Raw genomic sequence first — 10,144 nt, forward strand, 5'->3', positions numbered from 1 at the left:
TAGATTTCTGTATATTAAAAATAAATAGTACATTACTGATAATAATTATTACCATAAGGGCCAGGGAGATGGCTCAGTAAAATAAGTGCTTCCCTGGCAAGCACAAGGGCCTCAGTTCAATCCCTGGTTCCACAAAAAAAAAAAAAATTATCATAATAGGTACACCTTTTAACAGTTTATATTTTTAAGTTAGTATTTCAACCAGAATAACTGTGGTGTAGCAAAACATTGTGTATTCTGTTTTCCTGGTTGCCTGGTAGAACCCTTATATTTCATCGGACCTTTCAATAACTTTCAAGCTAAGTTTGTCATCTGATGTGCCATAGGCAATTCATGCCAGTATTTATGACAGCGATTCTCTTTAATATCTGTGTGGTCATATCGCTATGGTTTTAAAAACCATCATGATTTCTCTGATTTGCAGAACAAAATTCTTGTTTCTTTACAAGCAATTTAATTTTTTACCCAAATGTTTACATTACTTTAGATTTATACAGTGTGTTATTTCATTGAGGCAATTGCTTCTGACATCTAGTTTATCTATAGTGTTTCTTAACTCCTTGTGACCACAGACCCTACTGCACTCAGTTTGTGTTATTTCTTTTGCATGTTGCTTTCATACTTCTGGAATATTGTGCAGGGAAATGTTTTTACTAAAAACATTTTGTGAAACATCATTATAGCTGTGCATGAATCAATAATAACAAATCTAGGCTTCTTACAGCAAAGATGTCCAACAATTGTTGAGTAATTGCCTACTAAGTAATAGGACTATTCCTTAACATATGTAACATAAAGTTTTCTAAGACATTTACTAGATATATTCTCGTTTACTTTCACATATGAACAATGTACCAACTTATAATTCTTAAGTCAGTGTTATCAGTATCCGGTGATGAACATGGGTTTTCAAACTTAAATGTTTTGATTGCAGTATCTACTAAATCAATAGTGAATATCTATTTTTTAGATGTGAACGAAAAAGTTCACTAATCTCATTGAGAGTAAATTGTTTTTCATAGAGCTCTGGGATCACAACAGTAACTATAAATGCTGCAACAAATCAGACTTTGGCATTTCAAAATAGAAATTAATGTGAAATAAACAAAAGTGGTAAAATATTTGCCAAAGTGTAGCAAAAATCAAATAAACTCTTCATTTGCATAATCTTTTTTCAAAGGGTGTTGATTCATGATTTCTGCAAGAAACTATTCTAGGACTTCGGGAATCTCTCTCAGCTTCATCCTATTCCTTGTTCTTTCACTGTTTGAAGTTGGTGGTGTAGAGATTGTCAAATAATCATATGAACTTAAATATTAGTGAAAACCAAAAATGATAGAATTAGAATGCCAAAAGTCCGAACGGGATATACTTATTATTATGTAGTATGTAATAAATATAAGATAAAAACAAATACAGTTACTGAATCAGAAAGTTCAATTCAGTTCTCATAAAGTTATTGAATCTGAAGCACTTGGATGCCTACATTATGTTCTTCTCTTTATAAAATCTATTTAACTTGATAATTTGCCTTTGTGTTCCTTTTTGTACAAGAAAATTTGAAATAATTAAGATGCTAAAACACCTGAATCTAGGTTGATACAAACCTGTCCGATATGGTGTTTACTTGACTTGAAGATGTTACTCAATGGGCAGAAGATGGAGGACAAGTTACTCATATTTGGTAGAAGTTGCTGACCTCACGTGGCATTGATCACTGGCCTGTGTTAAGATACTGGGATATCAACCAAGTTATTTAAGTCAATATTAAATCTAGGAAAATAGGTTATAAATGTTTTTAAAGTACATAATCAGTATAATTTAAGTAAGAAGGATGATCCTGGCTCATTTTGGGGAATATGATTCAGTCAGGTGAAAGGCAATAATGCCTGGGATGAACACACCTGAGAGAAGACAAACACGTGTGCATTGAAGCTTTAGCCAGTGTCCTGAAGTTCCATGTCTCCTCCTCAAAGACCTTTTCAGCAGATTTGGAAGACATCCGGCCAAGTCCATTTCTTGAAATAATTAACTTCATAGATAATTTATCTCTTGCTGATTCTGCTTCTCTGTTAAACCTTGGCCAATAACTAAACATCAGTTCATAATTAGCTTGAGTGTTCATGAGGTGTACGTTTAAGGAAACGTGAGGCCTAACTTGAGTTGCTGATGAAAGACCGTGGAAGATCAGTGGTTTTTCAGAAAGCACTAGAAGGTAGAATATTGGGCTTTGGGCTTTCCTTCACAGTAATTGGCATCCTAAGAATGAGGGATACATTAAAATATTTAAATGAATGTCAGATGCAAAAATTGGATGGCCTCTCCCTGTAGCTCAAATAGTCCCAGAATAGCCAGCACTGATTCCTTCTACTATGTCCTAGAGGAATGAAATCTCTTCTCAGTAAAGTTTATTCTTATAGATTCACAATCACTCAAACCATAGTTTGCAGCTTCCCATTCATTACTGTTATTGTTTAATTCATTTCTCCTTTGATATATGAGGTATGATCAAAATATTCAATGAATGTTTAAATTAAAAAAAAATACTGCAGAAAAAGACACATTGTTGTTAGACTCCCTTAAAATATTCCCCCTCTGAATGATCAGTTATCCCATGATTCTTACCATTTTCTAAAACATTTCTAAAAATCTTTTGTTTCTTTACTAGGTGTGATTTTAAATATATTATATTATTATATTATATTATATTATATTATGCTAAGGGCTTGCCAGATAGCTCAGCAGATTAAAGTGCCTGCTTAAGCAGATGCAGGGCCAGGGGTTAAATCCTCAGGCCTGCTGTGCTGGCCACCCCACTGGGGCACCCTGAGATAGCAATTGAGACTGGGTGTGGTGGCGCATGTCTGTAATCACAACTCTTGGGAGGCTGAAAACAGGAGAATCACTACAAGTCCAATCTGTGTAGTGAGACCCTGTAGATCCTGTAGACACTGCATTGCATAGAAATTTATCTATATCTATATCTGTATCTGTATCTATATCTAGATCCAGATAGATAGATAGATAGATAGATAGATAGATAGATAGATAGATAGATATTCTGCTGCTATGTTCCACCCAGGAGAAAGGCTGGTATAGATATTATCATTGTAGCCGCCTTTGCTTTGAGTGCTGTGTCTGACTCTGGGGCCTTCTGACCCTCTCCCAAAGACAGCAAGACCATAATGATAAATGTTTTGGATTGGTTCTGTGTATGGAAACAGCCATGAGAGCACATCCAGAGCCACAGAAGAGGACTGTGAGAACTGCTTCAGAAACGGCCCAGACGGTGCGAATACGTGTTCAAAGCCAGGAGGAGTATATTAAGGGAGATTAAAGCCAATGTGTCTTTTACTGTAATAGTTTCTTTTTTTTTTCTTTTTTTATATTTTAGAGAAGGGTCTACAGGGTATTCAGGGTCTCACTACCAAATCGGACTCATACTGATCAGCTTGTTTATAGTTTATCAAGAGCTGGGATTACAGGCATGTGCCACCATGCCCAGCCTATTTTCTAAGCTTAATTATCACTGTGATTTTCCATAGAATTTCCCATTATAAGCTCTATCAATATGTGTATATAGCAGATGCTCTTTCTCCTCTCCTTTGTTTTCTGTCTGTCTGTCCTCCCTCTTTCTCTTCCTTCTTTTCTTCCATCTTTCTTTCATTCTTTTCTCTTTCTTTTTCCTTTCATTCTTTCTTTTTTCTTCTTGCTCCTATTCTTTTTAATCATAGGTAAACCCCAATAGCTAGAACACAACTATCTACCACACAATGTCAGAATAGATCTTTAAAAGTTAATCAGAAAACCTTAGTAATTTGAGGACTATATTAAACCATTTCTAAGTTTAATCCATATTACACTCACTTTTAACAAAATATGCTATATATTAAACACATTTTTAAATACAGGCAGTGTGTTAGGTTCTTTCCATCTTGGATGCATTTGAAATAATTCCTAACCTGGAAGAAAAGTATGCTAAGAAACGTTTTTGGAATGAGTACTGTGATTTAGTAGTAAAGCATTTGAATATGGCAGGTCGTTTGTCCCCAGAGAATTATTCCCCTGGCAGAGGCACCAAAATCCCTAAGGCTGCTTTGATTTAAACATTTAAATGTAATAGTATTTTTCTTATATTTTTTAACAGCAAACTGTTAAAAGTGAAAATAGATAGGTATAAAGCTAATTATAAGAAAATCTGAATTAGGAAGATATTACCTAGAAACAAAATTGTCTAAGAATTTGGGAGACCATGCAAATGCTACAAAATCCTTGATTGTCAGAGAATACACAATACATAGATGAAGTCAAATGTTGTTTCCACATCAACACATTGAAGGAGTCACTAAATTAAGGATCTGTTGAGGAATTAATTTTTGTGATGTCCTCAAGGGTCCCTATGTACTAGACATATGGAAAAAATTAGAAGATCATTTTTTCTGTCTTCCATTTCTATGTGAATGGTCTTGAGCCTCCACTTCATTCTAGTGACAGAATAAAGGTGGTGCAATAGAGTACACTGATAACATTCTTAAGAAATAACAAAGAGCTATCAGCCCATACACCAGTTTTACCAACAATATATACTTTTTCATAAAAAAATTGCTGGATCACTGCTATAAAAACATGAATTTTAAGGCTGCATTAATATTTTAATGAAGCAAAATTTAGCACTAAATTTCGTTTTTAAAATACAGGAATTATTCAATATATATTTGCTAAATGAATATATAAAATAAGATCAATAGTTCCGCAAATTTGGTCAATGATTTTGTTTTATAACAAAATATTACATCATATTTTTTAAAGACTCCATAATAAATTTAATGCCACAGAGTTATTTCATAGTAGAATTAAATCTGAAATTCATGGTTCAAAATTTTCCTACCAACTTTTTTTCTGGGTATTACCCAACAGCATAGAGAATGTAATAAAACAATGAAAACATCAGAATTTGCAAGCAGAGAGTTTGAATGTATATCTTTATTCATTTGTTCATTAATATCTGAAACGAGCAAATTTTTTAAGCTTCCTCTGTGTTCCTTGGCTTGTTATGATAGCCCTTGCCCTCTGGTTGGTGTAGGTTTTGAGGATAAAGTGAGTTAATATAAATAGATACAGTCTGTGCTGCTCATCAAAAACTCAGTAAATGTTACTCGTCTACGTAGAATAAGTGTTTCTTCCCAGTTAAATGTACACATCTGGCTTATTGTAACCATAACTATTAATACTATTTTATATCTACCCCCATATGGACACTAAGAATTTATGGATATTATTTATAATTTTTCATATCTATAAAAGGCAACTTTAAGTAGCGGTGATGTCTAGAGAGAGAATTTTGTAGATACAGACAGGGTTCAGTGCTTACATTAAGTGAGTGAGACTTGATGTTTCATAATTACTACCTGTAGGGTTGGTAAAGTCTTTTTTATTTTACTTAAGAAACATTCTTACTGGATATAAACATTTTTCTAAATATTGTACAAGTAATTTCATATTCATATATCAGTTTTGAGTATATAAACTGAGCACTTAACAAGAAACAGCATAATCCACTGAATGAGCACATTGCCTTATTTTTGAGTATAAGTGCTGTCCGTGTCGCACCTAGAGCTGTCACTCATATTTAAGATAACTTTTCAGCAATACCCTCATGTGAATAGTGTGAGCATAACTGTGCCCGACTCAAAGAGTTAGTATTGTAATTAATTTGGACAACACAGCAAGAAATCAGGAATGCCTAGCACAAGGTAGTAGTGTCCTAAATATGTCAAATATTAACATTTCCACTATTATTATTTTCAATTCAAGATTATTGTTTTCATACACAGAGAAACCACATCTCCAGAAAGCTAGCCACTAAACTGATATAAATGAATAAACTCAAAATATGTTGGAATTTTTCCTGTTATCTGAATCTAAATCCTCGACATTTGCAATTATGACTTACTTCCTTATAGATTACTCTTGGCTTGCCTCCAGTCAGGAGAAGCTCACAGGCAGTCAGCTTCATCTAGTTAGAGATGATTAGAAATGGATGGACTCCAGGAATTTGAAAAGTGAAGTAGATAATTCAAGCATTGATTATGTGTTGCAACAGATATCTCCATTATGCAACTTTAGGGCAAATGAGTCATGTCACAAAAAAGTTTTCAGCTCCATCTCAATCCAGTGTAAGGTTAGTCACTCATTTGTACCCAAACCCCACTGACTTTCCAGTCTCTAATCAATGTCTCCATTCAGAAAATAAAAACTACATACCTGGAATCATAAAATGAATGAATTGATAGTTTGGAAGACAGAATGTAGATGCCTTTGTTCACAGATATGCTGTGTTCTTGCCTGTCACACTGTCTTATTACTGTTTTAAATCTATTCAAAATGTTCACACAGTTTTATGCTGATCGATTCCAGGTTTTGTTGCCTTTCTTTAGTTTCCTGCCTTTTTTTAAACAATGGCCTTTGTCTTTGTGTTGACAAAAGATGACAGTGTGATACATTTTTCACTTGCAGATAGCTACATCTGTGACTTTTTAAAATAAGATTTTCTACAAGCATTTTCTGTTCTCAGAGAAAATTCTCCTTCTCTGAACTGCACAAATAAGAAAATAAGTAGGAAATTGACCAAACAGAAACAGAATTAACACTAATGAGTGTTTTGAAAAGCTTCAGTAACTTCAGATTTGATTTCAGAAACTTCATACTTGATTTCTGAATAGAGTATTAATTATGTGGTGAAGAGCATGGAACTCAGGCTATCCCTTTAAAACAGCTTTCTAAGCCCATCACTTTCTCAGCTGAATAAATTTCTAATACCATCATCCAGGGAAACAAGTGTGTTGATGTCAGAACTGTAGCCCATAGAATTGGTTAGTAAATCTGTTCCCCTCCTGTAGCACCTCCACATTTCACCATGTTCTTTCTCTCCAGCAATCACACAATGTTATTAAACTACAAGTGAATCTCAAATTACAGATAGAAATTATCCAGCTACAAGCATGATCTCACACTATATGTCATTCAGGTTGGCACATTGCCACACATAATGGAAGATGTGCTGGAAGAAAATAAAAGAATTTGGCTTAAGTCCCAGTACTAGCAGTTTCTAACTCTTTGACCTTGAGCAAGTCATTTAGTCTCTCTGGTTTACAGTTTCCCACATCTTTATATGTACGTGGTAGTTCCTCCTGTGCTGGGTGTGAGAATAAAATACAGTATCTGTATTTAAGCCCTTTGATCCTGTCCCAAGCACGATGGAAATATGGATTTCAGTTACTTCCTTCTTCTGCTTTAGTTTCAAACATGATAAAAGCACAGTTGAATGTTAGGGTGAATCGTGAAACTTCAGAAGATTAAGTTTAACTTCTACCACCTGAAGAAAATCTTTGCATCCATCTGATTATCCTTTCATGACAAAATTTCCCAATTATTTTCTTTGGAGTCGATAAGAAGGGAAATAAACACATTTAGCTTAGTTTGTGATTTACTTACTTGGCAATAATGTTATATTCATTTTATTAATTTATATTTTGCCCCATCTCTATGACTTCCTGAAAATACTAAGAGTATTTGGTAACACCGCACAGCTCAGAATCTTTATCACTGATTGGCTCTCCCTTCATACCATGGCTTTCAGCATTCAGATGAATAGTGAACTGATTAGGTACATAGTTCTGTGGAAGACAGCTGGGAATTACAGGTTGGCTTGGTGAGGTTCTCCCCATTTCCTCTCATTTTGGCCAATCAGATTTTCACAAGATCTCAGATTTTCCTCCAACTGCAGGGAAATCTGAGTGTGTTAATTTGGGGAGTCATGTACATTGTGATCTATTTATACAATCCGTGATCCTATTGGTTGATCATAATTTGGACTCATGTTGTAAATGCATGATGATTTTTCTCCATAAAATTTCTTTTGAGAGGTTGGCTCATTGCCAACCAATCTTGGACTCCTTGTTTCTCTCAGGCTGTATTCCTATTCCCGATTCCCCGTTTCTTTTCACAAAATAAATTTTCTTACTCTTCAAAAACTACAGTGTAGCAGATTCAATACATTGGACTTCAAAATCTTCGTTGTTTGTGTATTCACAAATATCATTATGTCCATATCATCTTGAAACACTGGAAAGGTGAAAATAATTATTTTTAAAAGAAAATAGCTGGAAATGTTAGTACAAGTTTTTGTTTGTTTGTTTGTTTTTTAGAAATAAGACATGTCAGCCTATTGGTTGGCTTTTCCTTTACTATTAGTGCTCTCTTTCAAGCTAAGAGGAAGACACAGAGAATACAAGTATAAGAAGAAAGACTCCTTCTTTAGACATTTTAGTCTATTGAACACACTTCAGAACATTTTTTGGGTAGGGCGAGTAAACCATTTGCTAACACTAAGAAAATTGATGATTTAAAAAATGAAATCACTGCACTGCATGATGAAATGACATTGTTGACATTTTAGAATATCAAAATCAAGATTTAATAAAAGAGCCATGTCTTATAGGATTTCCTCATAAAGTCTTATTTTTAGAAAGTAATTTAAAAATTCTTATCTTTTTAAAATTCAAATAGGGGAGCTAAACTTAAAAAGAGAGTCCTGATGCTTACACACAGAATCAGTTAACTTTTGATTTATCAATTTATATTGTGATGATGTTCAATTATTTAGCATTTATTTCAAATAAAAACTTCCATATATTTTTCCCAAAGGAAGTTATTAAAATTCTAGTACTTTAGTATGCATATATAACCTTATAAAATACTCCCCAGAAAATATTGAATCAATAAATAAATCAATATTAGTCTGGAGTCTGCAAGAGTTGCAAAATACATTCATGGTTTCTTTTCATGGTTGAAAAAATTGATTTCAATTGCTTGTTACTGATTTTTAGATTTTCTTGTAAAACTTACTTTTTTGAGACTGTATAAGAACACTGTATTATAAATTTGAATAAGAAATCAAGATATGTCACAATTTGAAAGAATGCCTTTATGATAAACAAAAATGCTATTTTTATTACTTTATCAGCAAGTTAGATGAAGAAAGTGAAAAAATACCATGCTATTGCAATGAGATGAGGCAAAGTAATAATTAAATATAAAACCAAAACATATATTAACTTTTTGGCAAGTTTAGTGGAAAAAGTATTTGTAGTATTCTTTTAATGCTTTGGGGCCAAATCTTGAATTTTGGATTTTTTTACATGAAATATAATTATTTACTTTATTATTTAATTGTATATAAAACAAACTCTAGCTGATTAATGTGGTAAATCATAACTTTCTCTTGACTATATTTATTTATTTATTTATTCTGGCGGATCTGGGGATTGAACTCAGACCCTTGTGCTTGCCAGGGAAGCGCTTATTCTAGTGAGCCATCTCCCTCACCCGTGACTTCATTTATTCTTGCAGTCCTTGCTCCATTAGCTTTCTTTCCCAGGCAACAGAAATGAATGAAAAAGTGATTTGCATCATAATTTAAGTTCCTATCTGAAATCACTATCAGGTTTTCTTCTTACCGTTCCACAGTAAGCATATGCAACATAATCCCCATAGATTTCCTGTTTGCTGATGCCTAACGTTAATTTTAATGACATATTTTGCAGATATGTAAGGAAGAGAAAAAAGGAAATCTTGAAGCAAAGGTGTTAAGTTGTAAATAGTTTTTCAGCTTTTGATAAAAAAGAAATAGAAATCCAGATATTGGAATACGTTTTCTAAGGAAAAATTGAGCCAGAGAGACAGGAAGACGATGGAAGCAATTCACAAGGATGTCCTCGGAGGCCACCATAAGGCGCTGCTGGTTTTCTTTGTGCTATGCAGAGCCAGTAAGAGCCCTGGATTCACCTGTGCTGACTTGTGCTTTAAGAGACCAATTTTCCTGGTGAGTTGACAATAGAAAGCAAGAGAGAATGTTCAGGAGGGGCAACTGAGATAACACATAATGAGAAGCATGTAGCTATCCTACAAGAAAATCTATCAAGAATAAAAAAAAAATAATAAATTTGATAAAACTGTGTAATGTCCAGTAGTTAACATGCTCACCAATATCTGATGTCATATATTGATGATTTTTATATAAATTATGGTATATCATTTAGCAATAAAGTACTGACATACTAAAGTATGAACAAAACTTAAAATA

The sequence above is a fragment of the Octodon degus genome, unplaced genomic scaffold, assembly GCF_000260255.1.
Source record: "Octodon degus isolate 3935 unplaced genomic scaffold, OctDeg1.0 scaffold00009, whole genome shotgun sequence".
Classification (NCBI taxonomy): Eukaryota; Metazoa; Chordata; class Mammalia; order Rodentia; family Octodontidae; genus Octodon; species Octodon degus.